We start from the raw sequence: 20,302 nt of genomic DNA, 5'->3' as shown, positions 1-20,302 counted from the left end.
TGACATTTATGAGGTTCTGGTTACTAGATCTTAAGGCTGTAGAGGGAATGTGGGGCTGAAGTGCTGGAGTTATCTGAGGAAGGTAGTAGAGTTTGTGCGCTGTAGAGAGTTGATTGAGCAGAAGTATATGAGGCAACTTAAGCCAGTTGAGTTGCTTAAGGGGTAGACAGTGGTGGGACGTATATGAGGCTTCAGTAGCAAACTTGGCAATCTTGTTGTAGCAAGATTCCATTTTATTTAGATCAGTTTGGTGGAGATTGGTCAAGATGGGTAAGGCATAGAGGAAGGTGGATAGAAGATGAGTCCTTGCGATGGTTACTTTGGTGCGTTTTGTCAAAAACTATTTGCTGCTGTAGAGGAGACCAAGTTTTTTTATTAACTTTCTTAATGGTTTGTGCTATGTGGATGTCGATCCTCAGGTTATTGTCCCTTTCTATGCCTAGCAGTTTAGTGTGTGTGGATGGACTGATTTAAATGTTTTCTTTGGAGCCAATGGTGAAATTATTATCTAGGGGAGGAGCTCTGCCAGGGCCGAAAAGAATTTGTTTTATTTAGGATTAAGAAGTTGTTTGATGTTAGTGAACCAAGTTTTGGCTAGGGTAAAGTTATTTTTGGTAAAGGTTTGCATTTAACTAAGGGTAGGGGCAGCACATATGAGGGTGGTATCATCTGCATATTGTACTACTGAGGCAGTGGGAGAGGATGAAGAGATCTGATTAGTAAATGGAGAGAACAGTAATGGGCCAAGGATGGATCCTTGAGGGGCTCCTATGGTTACTGATAACAGGGGGGACAATTGGTCCTGCCATAGGACTGCTTGCTGACAGGCAGATAAGTAGCTGTTGACCATGATATAGAGGAGGGACTTGTAGTAAGGGTGGATAAGGGTATCAAGAAGCAGACTGTCGTTTACCATGTCAAACGCTTTTGATAGGTCTAAGAATATGGAAGAAACAAATGGACCCTTATTTCTGTGGTGGGTAACTATGTTGGTGAATGATAGTAGTGCTGTCGTGGTGCTATGGGAAAGGTATAAAGCCATTCTGGGATATGGAGAGTAGGCTGTTATTCTGGAGGTACTGTATTAGTTGAGTATGAACAACTCTTTCTAATATTTTGGATAAAGGTGATAGGAGTGCTGTTGGGTGATAGTTGGTGAGTTCTAAGGAGTTGCCTCCTTTGTGCAGTGGAATTATATATGATGTTTTCCATGAGGTGGGGACTTGGCATTCTGAGAGAGATCTGTTTATGAGAATAGAGACAGGATAGGCAATAGCTTCAGCTGAGATCCGAAGGAAGTCTGCTGGCAGCTTATCAGCTGCTAGAGTGGTTGGTTTAAGTTTACCAAGGAGTTTAGATATTGATTTGGTGGATACAGAGTGGAGGTGAACATTGGGGCTATTGTTTTGTATATTGGGGTGGGTTGGGGTAGTTACTGGTGTGGGGCTGCTAGTACTATTTTGGGCATTGGCAAGGGTCTGGACAGTTTGGGTAAAGAATTTGTTAAACTGAGTAGGAATGTTTTCATGCTTATTTGGAAGCACAGGGGATGGAGTCGTGGACTTTCCTGGATGCAATATACCATTTATTAAGGCCCAGAATTTTTGTGGGTTTTGAGCATATTTTTCTTGCATGCTTGTATAGTAGCTAGATGTGTCTAGTTTGATTTTTTTTTTTTGCTTTGTTACGGAACTCTGCATAGTTTTGTCTCAAAATAGTGGTTTTGTTTATCTGATATTGAATCCAGGCCTTGTCCCTTTCTTTCATTATAGTTTTAGTATCTTTTCTTAGCCATGGGGCATAGTTAGTTTTCATTCTAATGGTTCTAGGGGGGATGCATGATGGTTTAAGATTTTTATGAAGGTTGTCTTAAAGCACTCAATGGCATCGTCTAGAGGTAGATGTTTTAGGGGGGGTCCAGTTACAGCTTTTTAGAGTATTGATGAGATCAGTAGCTATAAAGTTTTTTTTTGTTTCTCACTACTCTGAGGATAGGTTGGTTGATGGTTTGGGATCTGTTCCTAATTAAGTAGGTTGGATGATGGTCACTTAGGGTATCTGGAAGACAACCAAATTGTTGTGCAATAGCGGGGTCAGATACCAGGATCCAGTCTAAGATGGACTGGCGTTTGGAAGTTTTGTCAATTCGAGTGGGGGTGGTTATAGTTTGGGTAAACCTGTGGAGGTTTATGAAGGCAGAGGGGTTATGGCTGGAGCAGTGAAGCCAGTCAATATTAAAGTTTCCTCATAGTATGGTTTCATGTGGAACGGAGTTGGAGTTCCAATTAAGCAGGCTTTCCATTACAGTAACGTTATTGCCTGGTGGTATATAGCCACCTGCAATAATTATATGTTTGTTGGATCTTATTTTTAATTTGGCAATGATTAGTTCTACATCTTTGAATTCATAGGTATTGTAATCTAGTTGTTCTAAGGCAAGATGATTTTGGAATAATATTGCAACACCTCCGCCCTTTTTCTCTGATCTGTCTCTTTGGATAATGTTGAAACCCGGGGCAGTAATCTCATTATTGTGATGATGTGATTTGAGCCATGTTTCAGTTAACGCAGCAATATCTGGTCTGTATAGAGTTAGTAGGGCATGAAGGTCATGAATTTTGTTAAGTATGCTTCTTACATTAATGTTTAAGAAGAGGAGATCTGAGGTAGGTCTGTGGTGTAGGGGATTTAGCTGATTTAAGTTTGGGCTGATTGATGTTTTGGGTCCTGGATTGGGATGTATATCACCACTGCAAGTGAGTTTATGGAGTAGGTGTAGATAGAGTTTGGTCAATTTGTGAATTATTTTAGTTTGTCTTTGAGAAGAGAGGGGGCTAGTTTTGATTTTCAGTTTAATGCATGAGTAAGAGAAGGGTAGGGGGAGGTAAGGTCACATGGTGATATAGGGAAGTTGTTTAGTTTGGTGGTGGTGGCTGTGGAATCAGTTTGCCAAGGGGATGGGGTGCAGTTATGAAGCTGAGTGTGGTAGGGGGGACAGGATGGAAAGCAGGAGTTAGGTTAAGATTATTAATGGATAGAATGGTGTTTTTAGTAGTTGGGTTGGATGTGTAACCCATGTTATCTAGTTTTAGAAAGAATGTGTAACATGCAAGGGTACTATCTATGAATGAGTGAGATTGGTGTTGTATTAAGAGGTGCAGTATTAGGTGTACGTGGGAGTTTGTTGTTAAGAGGGGTAAGAGATTTGAAGTGACAGGTGGATGAGAGAGTAAGACTTGCTAATGGGAGTTGTCTGTAGCTACAAGCTGAAGTGATGTTAGGGACTTAAGAGCTATATAAGCATCAGGTAATGCTGGGTATACGGCTACAGAAAAGTGATGGAGAGTATGGCCAGTGCAAGAGCCATTAATAAACTTTACAATAAGAGGAGAAAGCTATTACATGATAGAACAAAATCCATAAAAGGGAAGTCACCCCTGATCATTATTAGTAAAAAAATACGAGCACTCATAAAATCAACTAAGGCCAATTTTGAGAGAAAAATTGCCATGGATTCAAAGGACAATCATAAGGCCTTTTTCAGCTATGTTGGGAACCTGGGTGGAAACTCCCAGATATGCTCAGAATTAGTCCAAAATGATACAAAAATCACTGAACCCACAGACATTGCCAACATACTGGCAGACAGGTTCAGTGCAAACTTCACCCCTCTCCCCTAAAGGAGAGATAACTATCCCAGCCGAGTGTAGCCTCCCGGACATCTCAAATGCGCAGGTGAAAGCTGCTCTCTCTAAAGCTAAAAACACAGCATCAATGGGACCGGATGGTGTCCCCAGCTGTGTGCCACACGAGCTAAATGAGGAATTAAACCCGCACATAAGGCAGCTGTTTAATCTCAGCCTTACCACAGGATACGTGCCCAAGGAGTGGCGTACGGCAACTGTGGTCCCACTCCACAAAGGCGGTGCCTTTACGGACCCTGGTAATTACCGCCCCATAAGCTTAACAAGTCTAGTCTGCAAAGCTATGGAGAGGATCATAATGGAGCTCATAAACAAAGATATAGGGGACTTGCAGACATTGGACCCGACCCAGTTTGGCTTTGTCAAGGGAAGATCATGCCTTTTGAACTTGGTTGACTTCTTGAAACAGTCACCAAGGCCATTGATGAGGAAAGGCAGTCCATACAGCCTACCTTGACCTTGCAAAGGCTTTCGACACAATACCCCACTCGGGTATTGTAGAAAAACTTACCAGCTTAAATGTAAACCCATATGTCACAAGATGGGTTGCAAACTGGCTTAAGGACAGAACCCACAGGGTTAGAGTTGCTGGCGCTGTGTCAGACTCCAAGCCGGTCACAAGTGGTGTCCCACAGGGCTCGGTCCTTGGCCCCTATTTTTTGGCATCTGCTGCTCAGAAGTAGAGGCCACCATGGGAGGACTTTGGCTGACAAAGTTTGCAGGCGACTGCAAACTGGGCGCCATAGTGGAAAGTGCATCGGACACGGATATCCTTCAGAAGGGACTCACGGAAACAGATAGCTGGTGCCAGAGCCATGGCCTGAAGTTAAACGCCAAAAATGTATAGTCATACCCTTCGGGAAAAACAAGGTAACCCCAAGCTACCATATAGGTGGCAATCCACTAAGCACAGAAGAGGTTATCAGGGACCTGGGGACCCAGGTTGACAGTGGCCTTTCTTTTGACACTCACATTGCTAAAGTGGTTAGAAAGACCTTCTACATTGCCCACCTGATCATGAAGGATTCACATCCAGATCTAGTGAGGTCATTGTTCCCCTGTACTCTTCACTTATCAGACCAATGATCGAGTACAATGCCCCATTCGGGATGTATCTCACCCGACATCTGCAGCAATTGGAGAGACCCCAAAAGTTCCTCACCAAAAGGATAAAGGGACTCCAAAATCTGTCATATGCTGCCAGATTGAAGAAACTCCAGCTCTATTCAGTCGCATACCGTCTGCTCAGAGGTGACATGTGCCTGACATACAAGGCCATGTCCAACCCGGAATTAATGGACATGCTCCACCTCAAAAAATCCAAATCCACCAAAACCACTAGAGCAAGCGACTTAAACCTTAGCACGGATATAAATAGGACGTGCTGGAGGGATAGATTTATCACTCAGAGACTCCCTATGCTGTGGAATAAAATCCTGGTCCATGTGAGGCAGAGCACCTCGCTGACTCTGTTCAAGAGAAATCTAGACCTGTGGATGGGAGATCGTAGGTTTACCCCAGGAATCATCTCTGTGTCACTGCTGGACAGAGGCACAACAAACTAATGGGCACAGTATTTTTTCATATAAGGGGTGGCGTAAGCCACAATAATTTGGGCTAGGCTTATAAATGCCTTAGGGCAGATAGCCTAGTATAAACCTATGAACCTATGAACCTATTGTTTTGCATGTTATCGAGCTGCAGTATGGCCAAGAAGTTTTGGTCAGTTAATTGGTATCCTCTAGTTAAGAGAGGGTAGCAGAGATAGTGAGTTAGTAAATACAGGGCGATACGGTGCTACTTTATCTGTAATGATGTTCATGACTATAGATAAGGTGAATGGGAATTATATATTGTCAATTTATTTGTACTACGTTGAGATATGCATATTGATTTGCAAATTTTAGCCAGGCCTGAATGTTTTTCTGTGTAAGAAAAGGGTTCTTTCTTGCAAATCTACCCCATAGTCCAGATATACGGAGAATACGAGAGATTGTTGTCACACAACCAGTACTTGCCAGAAATTCCTGCAGCTCCTTCAGTGTTGCTGTAGGTCTCTTGGCAGCTTTCCTGACCAGTTTTTGTCGTGTCTTTTCATCAGTTTTGAAGGGATGTCTAGTTCTTTGCAACATCACTGTTGTCCCATGTTTTCTTCACTTTTTGATGACTGTCTTCACTGTGTTCCATGGTATATCCAATACTGTGGACATTTTTTTGTACCCTTATCCTGACTGATACATTTCAACAATGAGATCCCGTTGATGCTTTGTTAGCTTTTGCTGTAGCAGGCAACTGAGTAAATGTCAGGAAAATCCTACTAGGGCAGCTGAACTTTATTTGGGGTTAATCAGAGTCTCTCTAATTGATGGCAGGTGTGTACCCAGATTGAATGCTGTAATTAAATCAATAGGTGCTTCAGCAAAGTATTAATTTAAGGGTGTGCACACTTATGCAACCAGTTTATTGTATGTTTTTATGCAACCAGTTTATTGTATGTTTTTTATTTTTCATATTTTTCCCTGAACATATTTGCTTGTTTTTCAATTGAATTGTACAGGTTATAGGTCACATTAAAGGTGGGAAAAGTTCTGAAATGATTTATTATGGTCTCATTTTTTTATATCACAAAAAACTGGCATTTTAACAGGGGTGTGTACATGTTTTATATCCACTGTAGGTGTCAAACCAGGGATGAATTTCCTGTTCCCCATCTAATGTTAAAGTTAGACTTGAATTGGGTTAAAGAGCAACTCTGCTTCACGTGAATGGTTATGGTGTTTCAGTGGATGATGATATGCATAGAATGGTGATAAATGGTGAACTACATTTACATGATGGTGATAAATGAAAATATCTATGTTTTGTCTCAACTGGAGACATTTATCATCTGTTCCTTTCTCATTTATCAGTATACATTGTTAGAATATTCTTACAGATTATGTCCCATTCACTGTGCTAACAGTTATAAAATATGTGAAGCTGCAAAAAAAAAAAAAAAACACACCTGCCTTATGCTGTCTAATGATTTGGCAGGGGTGTTGAGCTCATCACTGCCCTATAGTTTCATAGGTTGGTACTAGGCTATCGGTGCTAGGGCCTATACAAGCCTAGCCATAATTCCCTGGCTATTTCTTCCCACAATATTTACTTCCGTAACGTGATGTTCATCATATTCATTAGTGCTGCAGTAACCTTAGATACATGGGCTATATCCTACTAATGATATAACAGGCCAGCTTCCAAAGCCTCAAGAACACCTCCATATGCCCACACTGTTAGTCATCTTGAGCTAAGCTGAAGAAAGAGTGATTTGGACACTAAGCCCTTAAGAGCTTTCCTGCTGCCTAAGAGGGCTTCTCTTGCAGGCTTTCGAGAATCAGTTGTCAGCTAATGCTTTCCCTTTGTTGGGCAGACAGTTTCCTTTAGCGGGAAAAATTCTACTTTGTACCTTTATTACTAAAAGTGGGCTTTTTATGTGAAATTAGTTAATTTGTGCTGGGAAAATGTATTGTATAAAACTGTTGCTTGACTTTTAGTAACTTTTAAAGAAGGTTAACTTTACTTTTGTGGAAAAAATTATTAGTTTAAACTAATTTAAAATGACCTTTTCCTTGGAAAAAAAAAAATTATATTTTACTCTTAAGGGTAAATGTTTGAAGTGCTTTTCAGTGTGTTCTTTGGTAGAAAAGTGACTTATTTTTTTTTTTACTACTTACGTGTTTTATCAACTACTGCTGCTAGACTTCCACAGGAATCTTTTTTGGCTTCATCATTGCTTTTTCCTCCTTCCAACTAAAAAAAAGATGAAAATTAACTGCCTTTGCCACCTCAGCAGGCTGATAAAGGGCCTTAGCTGCAGATGGGTGGCTCTGCTGTGACCAATTCTGGTTCCATAAATTATTAATCTTTTTCCTTTGCTCCCTGTGGTATAGTCTCGACAAGCACCATTTACTGGGGATTACACACCTCATTTGTGGCTGTCGGATTGCCATTATTGGATGAGAGAGAGAATTACTCTTGTTGGGTTTGAGAGAAGGTGCAGAGAGCATCTACCTAGGGAGGTTTTACCTGGGAAAAGTGGGTCTACTTCAGAAATTCCTGTCAAGAAGAAGCAAAAACTTAGACATATGTCTTCTCCTGTCTCACTCACTTGGGACACGAGTGCTTTATTGAGTTTAGCTCATGGTTTAATTCAGACTTGTGTATCTTCCAGTTCAGCTGTTTTTGATAAGAGGAAAAGATTCTTAATTTTCTGAATAAGTTTAGGATCTGAACCACAAAACGATTTTGAGATGACAGCTTCCTCAGGTTTCTGATTCAGATTCTGAGGAAACTGTGATTTCTGCCAGTCCCATTCAAGGATTCTCTTTTTCTGAAGCTGTTTCCAGAATGAATCAGTTGTTTCAGTGGCAAGAATACAGCACCCTACTGTCTCTGAAGAAGTCTTATGATTTACTGAAACAGGATTTTCCTGAACCTAGAATAGCTCCTGTTCTTTCTGCACTGGAGGATGTATTTCTTACAGCCTATAACTTGCCTGATAGCCAACCTGCTGCCCCCAAGAAAGCAGATACTTTGTATAAAGTTCCCCATTCTCATAAATCTTTATATTCTATCCTCAGATCACGTCCAACAATGATTTCTCTACTGAACCTAGCTGCTGCTAAGCATCTGGTTAATCCCCATCTCTCCCCTTTTAAGAAGATCTGGGAAGGTTTTGATTAACTGTAGCATTCATGGCATTGCTATTAATAGAATCATTCTGTGGAAAACTGTCAGCTGTTCATGAAACTGAACTTTAAGATAAAAAAAAATCTAATGCGGTGCCTGATTGGAACAGACGAGTCACAGTCTCATGCCTTAAATAGGGCTTTGATACTACCCTTACTATGTATTGTTCTTCCCAGATTCCTTTGTGGCATCGGATTTTCTATGTAAGCACACAAGTGAATTCACTTTCACTTGTTTTCCTTCTATCCTCCTTTTGACCTACCACAATTCTGACTGCCACTTCCCCAGGTAAGTGTCAGATGCTGGATATTGCTATACAGTTAGAATCCTGTATTTTACATTTCAGGGAGCGTGGCGTTCTTTTGCAGTGTTGTTTAACAAAAACATCTTTATTGATTTGTCACTTATAATATGGGCAATCATATATTTATATAATTGAAAACAAGCCATATTGACATATTTTCACTTGCAAGCATTATATATCACATATGATCTTCTATACGGTCATTGTCAATCGAACATTACATAGCTCATAAATTCCTGCCTTCCCTTAAACCTCATTCCTCATACAAAACATTACTCTGCACATATTGTTCTCACAATTCCCATTTTTTTTTGTAATTTGCACCTACCCTTTCCTAAAGATCCCAGTTCTGATTCTTTTCTCTCTGTTACTGTATTCACTACTTTTAATAGGGATGATTTAGACTTTAATTTCCGTTTTCTAGTAATGCTTTTTTTGGCAGCCACCAGAATTAAACTCAGCAAGGCCTTATTGTGTCTAGGCAATTCAGATATTGTATCACAACTCAAAAAAATTATTTCCTTACTTATACCAATTTGCTCACCCATTATTTGTGACAGAGTAGTGCGCAGGGAATTTTTTAAAGGTTGCCAGTGCATTACACTCCCCAAAAATATGTTCCCAATTACTACTTTCTTCCGTATCACACCTCAAACATTTGCAATGTATCTGAGGAAAAATTCTTTGGAGTCTTCCTAGGGTATAAAAATACCCATTGCAAACACTTCAAGCAAAAATCCTAAATATTTCTAGAAATTGTTGCATGTTTGAGAGCGATACCTATATCCTCCCATTGTTTCTTTGTGAATTGCTTATCCATTCTCTCTTCCCAATCTTTTCTCACCTCCAGTTTATTCCTAGAGTTATCATACAGTATTCTATATGCCCTAAGTATCCCTTTTTAACAGCAGCTTCAATTCTAGATTCAAGTAAAAATGCTACCCGTGCTGGTCTTTCACTTAGAAGACCCCTATTTCTTTCTCTTTGCCTATATCAATCCTTGATAGGGAAGGCAGTCTCTAGAAAAGTTTTCTTGGCCTCTTCCCATTCTATTACATTTCCCTTTCTAATGATTTGCTCCTAATACTTTGGTTCCATTGCCATTTTTTCCATTAAATTGCAGCCACCTCTTGCCTTTTCTGTTTACCCGTAATTACATTCATCCCTACTGGCAGAATCTCCTTTCTGCATTGCTGTGTTTTAATTTTTAGAATACTTTCTGCTACTTCATCAGTATAATATTCTGTCTGGCTGTTGTTCTTAAGGATCTGCATCCGAAGTCCCAACCCTCCTTATTTCTTGAGCTTCCCCCTCTTTCATTATCATAGCTTTCCACTTTGAATTATAGCTTTCTTTTCATGCTATGTTATGTATAGGAGCCTTAAATGTGTAGCTTTGAAATATCACTTTGAATCCTTTCAACTCAAGTAATCCAAAACTACCTTGTTCTATTGGATGGATCAACTTACCCTGCTTGACTCTTGCCCTCTTCCCCTACCAGATAAAATCCTTTAATTACTATCTGTAACTTCTCTGGTTGGTGAAAATATGCTTGACCTTTGTATAAAACTTCTTCTTTTGGCTTTTCCAGGTTAGGGGTCACCACAGTGGATCATCAGTCTGCTCATGATTGGCAGTGGAGTTTTACAGTGTCGAGTTGCCAGCCTGGCGCCCAACCTTCCATAGAAGGCACACACTCACACCTAGGGCCAATTTAGTGTGTCCAGTTCACCTACTGCATGTCTTTGGGATGTGGGAGGAAACCAAAGCACCCGGAGGAATCCCACGTGACCACAGGGAGGACATGCAGACTCCGCACAGAAGGCACCCCAGCCAAGAATCGAACCGACCTTTGTATAAAACTAAAGGGCCTAAAACATTTTCATTGCTTGTATTTTGCTATCCATATCCATAAAGTAGAGCTTCCAGTTTATTGGTTTTTGTATTTCCTTTTGTTTAGTCTTTTCACATATTCTTAGCTGCCATAACAGAATAATTTTAATCCATAGTTCTAAGTACTTTATTTTATCATGTCCCCATTGATATGGGTATTGCTGAACCAATTTGTCTATCAGTACATAGTTTACAGTTATTGCTTTTGTTTTATTTTGTCTTGAAAAGACTTTGAAACCGTCTCAGAATGCTGCACACCACTGAAATGTCCTGTTTTGGTTTTAACAGGTACAAAACAACAGCATCTGCAAATAAAGCCCACATTTGATCAACATGCCAATTATATCCTTGAATTTCTGAGTCCCTTATTTTCTTTGCCAATGGTTCTAAGTATAATTCAAATAAGAAAGGGGAAAGAAGACAAATATCACCTGGTTCCTCTGTTCAAACAGAACTTATCAGAGAGGCACCCCTCACTTTCATTTTCCCCTGTGACACCTCATATATCTTCCTAATTAACCTTATTATTGTACCAGGGAATTCAAATACTTCCTTTGCCCTACTTATAAAATCTCAGCTTACTCTGTTGAATGTTTTCTTTGCATCAAGACCTACCAACAGCAATGGTATTTTTTCATCCACCAACAGACAAAAAAATCAAGATCCTCAACCAAAAGACCAGGAATCAACTTGCCAAAAAACAGTGTTCTATTTTATTGCATACAAGACAATGAATTCTCCGAGTGCCTCAGCTAACAAATAGCCTTTACAGAGCAGTGGTATTTTCTTACATAGTGCTTCCTTGTGGATCATCAGTTTTCATTTAATGTTGTCAAATGTTGCCTCCCTTTCACAAAGTTACTTGGATCCATATCTATTAATGTTGGCAACACGGTTGCCATTCTTTTAGCCATTATAGACATAAACACTTTATAGTCTTGGTTTAGAATCACAGTAGGCCTATAAGAAGCTGGATCTGATGGGTCTTTACCATCTTTAGGTATTACAGCCACCACAGCTTTTCCAGGATGTTGGTGCTTCTCCTCCTCTAGAATATCGTTAAACAGAACCTTCCAGATCTGTATCATTTTCTTCCTTGATGGCTTCCAAACGTCCAGCGGATTATCATCTGTTGCTGGAGACGTTCCTGTAGATTCATTATTCATCACCATTTTCAACTAATCTCCTGACCCTCATCTACCTTTCACCTTGGCATGTTTAATTATTCATTAATATTTGTTTTACACAGATTTTCATAAGATTTCACCTCTACAGGATCTCTGGTTATTTTCCTTGTTATGATCTCCCTAAGCTTGGCATCAGCTCTTTCTACTTTATGTTGTGTGATCCATTGTGATAAATGCTCTTCTGCTCTGGAGTTATCAGAAATAGTTGGTTAATAGCAACCCTCCTTAAGTCATGCATATTATCCACATAGTGCCTTCTTTTCTCTTTAGCACTCTATTACGCCTCTTCTTGTACTGTGAGATTCTCCTTATTCTGTAATACTTTAATCTTTGTCAATCCCTCTAAATAATTCTTTTTACTTCTTAACCATAACTTTTTCTTTTATTTCTACCCTTAAACTCTGATTTATTTTTATCCCACTCCCCTGTGTTTTTTGAAGAAATGACGTGCTGGAGGGACAGATTCATCACCCAGAGACTCCCTACACTATGGAACAGAATCCCAGTCCATGTGAGACAGAGCCCCTCACTGACTCTGTTCAAGAGAAATCTTGACGAGTGGATGGGAGATCGTAGGTTTACCCCGGGAATCATCTCTGTATCACTGCTGGACAGAGGCACAGCAAACTAATGGGTATAGTATTCTCATCCTAAGGGGTGGTGAAAGCCACACGCACTCTGGCTAGGCTTATAAATGCCCTAGGGCAGATAGCCTAGTATGAACCTATGAACCTATGATCTTCCTTAACTCCTGAGTAATTCCCACTACCCATTCCTTAAATTCCTCTTTGTTTAAGAGATGGTTGGAGAATTGCCAGTTTTCTCATTTTTATTTCATTACCCTTCATTTTTATTGGCACATGATCTGAAATAGTTATAGGCTGTACATCAAAACGTTCAACTAAATGCACATGTTCCAGTGAAATATCATTTCTGTCTAGCCTAACACAGTTTTTGTACCTATGTAAATTCTCTCCAATCTCCTACTACTGTTAACATCCATACCAAATGTTGTCATAAATTTCTTAAAAAAATCTACCCTTGTTTATTATATTTTCCCTTCTAGGTACCCTAGATATAGCTTTACTGTTGCATCCCCAGATTTCACTCCCGAGTTATAAGTAGTATTCCCTGCTGAAAGCTAATTATTTCAGGTCTATATTTACTGATCGAACGGCATGTTCATTGAATGGCTGTTCATAGGACAAAGACCACTGAAACTTCCTTTAATCGAAAGGCCATATGATTGTACATAATTTCCACAAACAATCATAGTTGGCCAACATAAAGAAAGTGGAATGTAGTACTTATCAGTAATGTAGGTGTAAGGAAACCTGCCCTTTACCCACTGTAGTGCAATCTCAGAGGTGGTATATGTAATTACCAGAGAGTCTGTGGGCACAGCCCCCTCACATAAGGGGTGTCAGGTGTTCACCTAATCTTTCTCTTGTGAGGATCCCATGAGAGGAGGATTTGGTGAACACCAGACACTCCTTATGTGGAGGGCTTTGCCCCCCCACACTCCTCACTAATTATATATACCAACTTAGAGATCAAACTACAGTGGGGAAAGGTCAGGTTTCCTTATACCTATGTTACCGATAAGTATTACATTCTGCTTTCTTTATGTTGGTCAGCTATGATCTTTTGTTGACATTATGAACGATTATATGGCCTTTCGATTAAAGGAAGTTTCAATGGTCTGTGTCTGATGAACAGCCGTTCAACGAACATCCTGTTAGATCAGTAAACATAGACCCTATAATTTCTCCCAGAATTTTCTTAAGCTCAGTTGTAGCAGTTTTAGGTGGAGTATACATATATGCCAGCACAATCCTTCTCTCTTGTAAGTAGCCTTTTATTATTACAACTCTACCCTTATTATCTTTTGCCCTCTTTTGACACTGTTGTTGCTCCTTTAGTAATTCATATACAAGTACTATTCTTTTCCTTTGACCCAGATATTCCGTTGAACAACCATCCAGAAATCCTTTCTTTATTAAATTCACATGCTCATTTAGTTTCAAATGTGTCTGCTGTAGCTTAGCTATTTGCACTCTGCAGTTCTTAATGTAGTTCATTACTCTTTCTTGTATATTCCTGTAAGACCATTCACGTTCAAAGATAAAATGTAAAGTGTCATTATAAGAAGTTATTATTCCCACATGTTATGTATAACAACTTGTTTTCTTAAATGTCTAGTTTCACACATACACTGATGATGATCTTTTATACAGTTATTTGTTGTCATATCTTACAATAATTTTTCATGAAAATCCTCAAAAAAAAAAATATATATACCCCAAAACATATCCATAATTAACATAATATAAACACACAAAACTGTGTACATCTTCAGATAATACAGTTTAGCCCTCACAATAGGAACACTCGTACCAGATTGACAGCTACACTCCCAGAGTTTACCTGATCTGTAATTATGATTATCCATGTTAAGCGCATGGTAAAGCCTGTGTTTCTACTTATACTAAGTGCTTTCTGTTTTATCTTTACTCCTCTCCCAGATGTAAAAAAAAAACAAAAAAAAACCCAAAAAAAACTTCAATGCTTTCAGAAAGCATTATCTGTTAGCCATTGGAAAAAAGTATTCTGTTTTTATTGTCCTCTTATCAGCTTGTTACTATAGAAACATGAGAACAAGATACGCAGTTGCCTTCAGCTACAAGGGTCTTAAGTTGTACAGTGCACATTTATTTGCTGAAGGAAAACTTCATAATCTGTGGTGGTGCATCGGTAGCGTTGTTGTCTCGCAGCAAGAGGTTCTCTCGTTCGATTCTCAGCTGGATTGCGGGGAGTGCCTTCTGTGTGAAGTCTGTATGCCCTCCCCGCGGTCGAGTGGCATTCCGAAAGACATGCGTGAATGGGCAGGCGTCGAGCTGGCAACTCGGCACCATAAAAATCTTCTGCCAATCATTAGCAGACCGGAGTTCCGCTGTGGCGACCCCTAGCCGAAAGACAAACAACAACATTCAGTGTATTCTTATTTATTTGCTTCCACTTAAAACTTGTTTAATGAAGACTAGGGCCTTAACCCAGTCTTTTCCCTATGAAAGTATCATCATGGGTGTACTTTTACAACTTGTCCCTCACTCAACAACCCAAGATTACAACCTATTATCTTAAACATGTTTTTATCCAGGATTTCTTCTCTTTTTACATTGCAGTGCCTATATTTCTTAAAACTAAACAAGAAAGAAAGACTGAAAGATGAAAAAGGAAAAAAGGGCACCTGTTTACTTTAGTATCCCTGTAACATACAAAAATAACAGGAAATGCTTTATTATATAACATGCAATATTTGTCATGTTATATAAAAATACTGTTAAGAGCAAAACAATGTTTTACTTACAGTTTACCTGTTTATTTCCTTCTCCCCTCTCCTTAATGTTCTTCGATACATTAATGACATGAAGTAGAGCATATACTTTGGAGCCCCTACAAGGTTAACAGAGTCAAAGTCCAATATTTTCAGGTTTCCTGGTTCAGCCATATTTTACAAATGTCATTCATGCTTTGTAATCCCACATTTATTCGTTATTGTCTTCCTGTTGATCTCCATTTCCCAACTCTAGTCTCTGGTTCATTTCAAATGTACATATGCAGGAACCACAAGTATGGCTGGTGCAAAGGCCCACAACACCCAAGTATGGCTGGTGCAAAGGCCCACAACACCCAAGTATGGCTGGTGCAAAGGCCCACAACACCCAAGTATGGCTGGTGCAAAGGCCCACAACACCCAAGTATGGCTGGTGCAAAGGCCCACAACACCCAAGTATGGCTGGTGCAAAGGCCCACAACACCCAAAGCAATCTCAAAACTGGCTAGCACCTTGGTGAAACCTTTATCGTGGCAACTCCTAAAGCTATAGAAAAACTATAGCTATTACAAAGCAGTCAAACCGGTTTCAGCATCCATATGCCTTCCTCAGTGATCATAGTACAAAAGTATTTCCTGATTTAAATAGACATCACATTTCAATTGTTAAAGTTGCTCATTAAGACCAGGTCTAAACAGTCCCCCAAGTCTAATGATCCAGTTGTGTTCTTTATTATTTAAAATAGAGTGCCAACCCATTTTGCCCTGTCTGTTCCCTTTTATTATGTCAATAATAATAAATGTAAACTGTGCTGTTGTATGTTGTAAAGTATGCTTAAATAATGAGCTGGAAGTTCTTTTATTACTGATAACACTAAGATGTTCAGAGACCCTCACCCACAGAGACCCGGATGTTTGGCCCACATAAAGTGCTGTGCAAGAACAACTGGCTAGAAAAATCAGCCAATCTGTGCTACAGTTCCCAAAAAAATTAAATGTCATGAACCCTGAAAGTATTTGCACTGGTAAAGGTCTTAGATTTACAAACATGTTGACAGGATGAACAATGACCACAGGGGAAACCGCCCTTAAGTAGATCTCTAAATAAGGTAGTTTGTGAGGAAGTGTTCTCCCTACTGTGTTTATAGTGACTAAAATGTGACCCCAACGTGGCGACCCTTCGGAAGGAAAGCAGTTACCTGGGTCCCAGAATTTCTGAAGTTCTATCATCTGATTTGAGGATACCCCAATACCAATCCACAATGTTTTGAAGAACATTGGTATTACGCCCGTAAGTAGTAACAAGCCTAAGGTTAGTGTTGTCATCTGGAACCCTGGATTTATATGTTAATAAGTCAGATCTGGTTTGTGTGGACACCCAATTACTGGCAGTCAAAACTATGTTATGGTCATAACTTCTATGATCAAACCTGCTGACCAGATCATTTTGGAATTCCTGATGTGATTTTTCAGAGGAACATATACGTCTGATGCGAAGGAATTGAGATTTGGGAATAATGTTAATTGTATGTCTGAGTTGAAATCTGGAGGCATGGAGTAGTGTATTATATTGGGGATGTTTCTGAAACACCTTGGTACTAAGTGTTTGGTCTCTCTCCCTAGTTACAGTCGCATCCAAAAAAATAATTTCCGTGGAGTGATAATGTACCATGAATTCAATGCCCCACTTGTTTCCATTCAAATATTGCATGAATTCCTGTAAGTAGGTCTCATCTGCTGTCCATACCATCCAACAATTATCCAGATACTGTCTCCAAATGTCAGTTTCAGAGTTGTATTGATTATGACTAGTGGTATAAATCAGTTGTTCCTCAAGGAATCCCATGAACAGATCTGCATATATGGGAGCGAAAGACGCTCCCATAGCAGTACCTTTGACTTGCTAGTAGCATTTGAGGGTTTTTGTATTAATGTGGCTTGCATTAAGACTCATTATAATTCAGGTATTATAGCTAACATGTTTACTGTTCATATTGTTATTTAACTTATTTTCTTGGACTTGACTTTTGGACAGGATATTAGGAGTCATTTTACAGGATAAGAGGTTTGTCTTGTTTGTTATTTTTGAGGTTGTTTAAGTTAACTTTGGTCATTCATATTTACCAATTTTCATCAGGTCCAGGGGTCTTGTGTGTGTCTGGCTGACCAATTTGACCACCAGTTACTGAATTTGATAGTGTATATAGCACTCTAGTTATTCTAGATGCATTTCTGATACACTAGTTGTGCTGTTTAGCCAATTAAGTCACCGGGCTATTGTTTTAAGAGCCTAGGGTTTCAAGCTAACTTATTGGTCATTTATTAGGTCTAGGGTTTACATGGGTATTTGGTTGGCCAACTTGACTATTAGCTATTGTACTTGATATTGCATGTAACATTTTTACTAATGTTCATCTAGTTCATGTCATACAAGTTGTGTTTTTCAGCTAGTCAAATTATTAGGCTACGTTTTTAACACGTCAGGGTTTTTGATTTAGAAATATTATACCATGGATCTTCATGCTCTTTTACAGGGTTTGTCTGCTGACAAAGATGATTTACAAGCCTTTGGGCTTGGATCATCACAATCTGCTAGTAACAATATTGGTAATGATTCCTCATATCTGCAATACCCTTTTTAACCAGCTAACAAAGAGCATGAAGTCATTAAGAACCAATGTGTGGCATTTAAAATTATTTACTGCCCACAAGACCCAAGGTATTACCCCATGTGGACTAAGAATATGTATACAACCCTTAGTAAATGTTATAGATGATTCTTTATCTGAAGCTTGGTTTCAAGCTCAGCAAAAGGTCTCCATGTCTTTCGTGGAGGTTCTGCTTTCTTATTATGAATGGATGATTGACAAATATATCATTGAAGTCAATCAGATTTGTGAACAAGTTAAAGTTTATGAGGGGGAGTCTTTCTACACACCACATTTTCAAAAATTGGTTCAGGATTTGTTTTCCCTTGAGAAACAGTTTGAGGACAAAAAAGGAACATCAGTTTAATAGGGACGTAAATGATTATCAAAGAGGTAAACCTTTTGGACCAGGTAAAAATGTCAAGTTTGCAACATATGAAAATACCAAACCCACTTTCAAGAGGAAAAGACCATGTTCCATTCTCAAGAAGACAACAGCTAATTTGAGTGGCACTTATGGAGATGAGTCATCCTCAGCCACTGAGGTAGAGACTGTTCACAGTTCTGACTAACCTGTGGTGAAGAAATTTGTGATTTATGAAACGTAAACTCAGTAGATCTTTGAGTATGTGAATGAGACTGAAAATACAATTTTAAATTAATCAAATGGCAAAAAGCCATGATGTCATTAGCAAATGTATCCTCATAAACCAGAAAACCAGGTATGAAATTCAACCTGTATTAATAATTGGTTTCACCATCTGACAGCTGTACTGATGAGATATTATGCACATTATGAACAGGGCTTACTGGGGTATCAATACTTCCAAAAGTTTTTCTATATTTACTGAATGCTGCATGTTTGCAGCTCCCCCTGTGTTTTTTCCTCTGTCAGATGGTGAAACCAATCTTAATACAGGTTTGAGTTTCATACCTGGTTTTCTGGTTTATGAGGATACATTTGCTAATGACATCATGGCTTTTTGCCATTTGATTAATTTAAAATTGTATTTTCAGTCTCAGTCACATACTCAAAGATCTACTGAGTTCACGTTTTATAAATATTCTTTTATACCTCCTATGGACAGATGTGGTGACATTCCAACAATGTGTGCTGAAGGATTTGCACTTTTTTGGCTCTGATTTTCAGCTTCAGAGATTAATCTTACTAACTTAGAAAAACAAGCCCTTGTAAATCTAAAAGAAAGGAAATATTTGGTTATTCTCCCTGCAGATAAGGGTGGGGCTGTGGTGGTTCTGGACTGGGCCATGTATTTAGCTGAGGCTAATAGACAATTATCAGGTGGTTGATTCTACATGTACATGCCTTTGGATCCCGCTGATAGATTTAAGAAGGAAATTGATGATTTTCTTAGGAATGCCTTGGAGGAGGGGATCATTAGTAAGATGGTATGTTACCATCTTACTGTTGCTGATCCTTAGTCACAGTATCTATATTTGCTACCTAAAATTCACAAAAACTACAAAAGCCTCCAGGGAGACCTGTCGTCTCGGGTAGAGGCTCTTTGACTGAACCCCTATCGGCATTCCTAACTAAATATCTCAAACCTTTATTATCACTAATTAGGTCCAGGATCCAGGACACTACACAGTTTTTGCACATCATTTCAGACACACAGTTGGAACCACATTGGCTTATGTGCACGTTATATGTCAATGCATTGTATACCAGTATTCCTCACTGGGTTAGTTTAGAAGCCATTGAATACTGGTTGAAAAGGGCTAATATATATCCACCTGGCTTCATTACACACTTGATCTGTATGACTGAACATGTTCTTAGCAAGAATGCATTTTATTTCCACGGCAAATGCTACCGGAAAGTCAAAGGTACTGCTATGGGAGCGTCTTTCGCTCCCATATGTGCAGATCTGTTAATAGGGATTCCTTGAGGAAAAATTGATTTATAACACTAGTCATAATGTATAAATTCCCGAAATTGACATTTGAAGACGGTATCTGGATGATTGCTGGATGGTATACAGAGCAGATCAGACCTACTTACAGGAATTCATGCAATATTTAAATGAGAACAAGTGGGGCATTGAATTCACGGTACATTATCACTCCACAGAAATTAATTTTTTAGATGTGACTGTAACTAAGGAGAGAGACCAAACACCTTAGTTACTAAGGTGTTTCAGAAACATCCCCAATATAATATGCTACTCCATGCCTCCAACTTTCATCCCAGACATATAATTAACACCATTTCCAAATCATAATTCCTTTGCATTAGACGTATATGTTCCTCTGAAAAATCGTATCAGGAATTCCAAAATGATCTTGTCAACAGGTTTGATCAGAGGTTATGACCATAACATAGTTTTGACTGCCAGTAACTGGGTGTCTACACAAACCAGATCTGACTTATTAACATATAAATCCAGGGTTCCAGATGACAACACTAACCTTAGGCTTGTTACTACTTATGGGCGTAAAACCAATGTTATTTGATACATTGTGGCTCGGTATTGG

Source organism: Protopterus annectens, chromosome 11.part0 (genome assembly GCF_019279795.1).
Source record: "Protopterus annectens isolate FY-2018-M chromosome 11.part0, PAN1.0, whole genome shotgun sequence".
Classification (NCBI taxonomy): domain Eukaryota; kingdom Metazoa; phylum Chordata; order Ceratodontiformes; family Protopteridae; genus Protopterus; species Protopterus annectens.
This window is presented reverse-complemented; position numbering follows the sequence as displayed.